Source organism: Tribolium madens, unplaced genomic scaffold (genome assembly GCF_015345945.1).
Source record: "Tribolium madens isolate multiple individuals breed KSU strain unplaced genomic scaffold, Tmad_KSU_1.1 Scaffold_2;HRSCAF=44;Tcas5.2_LGX, whole genome shotgun sequence".
Taxonomy (NCBI): Eukaryota; Metazoa; Arthropoda; class Insecta; order Coleoptera; family Tenebrionidae; genus Tribolium; species Tribolium madens.
The window spans coordinates 3683282-3684459 of NW_025400995.1; positions in this window are offsets into that span (position 1 = coordinate 3683282).

Below are 1178 nucleotides of genomic sequence, written 5' to 3' on the forward strand. Positions count from 1 at the left end.
GCAGTAATACGTGCAATAATTCATCAAAGTCAAGTAATGATGTGCCACGAGGAACATGACAATATATATAGTTCGAATTTCCATATAACTATATTTTTTACGACTTAATTCCATTGAAGAAATTAACAAAGTCCTACCAAAAAAGAGACCTAGGCCACAAAATGATGGAAATGTGTAAGAAAAACAATTACTTTGATTTTATTTTTTTCTAATATTTTGAAGAATTAGTTCCGACAATTCTAATAACGATTCGTGGGCCAAGAAAACCACAGGAGTTAACAATTTCTTTGACTCAGATAGATAGATAGATAGATAGATAGATAAATTTCTTTATTCGTAATCAAAATTACAGAATAGGGTCAAAAACAAGACAAGAAAAAACATACTATAACAATATGAGTTTCAATATTTAATTTAAGTCACAGTCCATATATTCCTCCACAGAATAGAAACTTTTGCTAATCAACATTGTCTTTACTTTTTTCTTAAACTGAATTATATTTAAGTTCTTGATTTCTTCATTTAATTTATTATACAATTTGGATCCCCAAAAATCGATACCTTGTTGGGTTCTTTTCAGGCGATGGTGAGGAACTATGAGTGAGTCTTTATTTCTAGTATTATATTCATGGTAGATAGAATTAGACTGAAATTCATTTAAATGTTCATGGACATAACGCAAACGATACACCATCAGATAACAATGAATGATAAAAGGTTAGTCGGGGTTAGCTGTGAAAGCTAAGTTATCAAAATTTTGTTAAGACAGAACATTGTAACTTTAGATTATAAATAAACAATACACAAAATGTGTTGATTTTGTTCAAAATATATTTTTCAACAGAAAAATGTGTATCAGGTATTTGCACATAACTGGCACATTTTCTAACCACCATTAGAACTCGTCTAAAGAAACAACATTGATATTTCCAACTTTAGCCGAAAACGATCTTAACAGTTGTTTTTCTGAATTTTAGTCTTAAAAAAAGTATAGACTGGAACTCGTTTATAATATAGCATATTCCGCACAAGTGGAAAAAAACCGCACATTACATTTTTGAATGCACATTCATGAAGAACGCCTTTAAAAGTTTTTTATCATATCTTTTCAGTTTGCTGGATAATTTCCAAGTTGCCCTTGCCGAATTAAAACAATTACAAAAGTGATGAAGATTAAA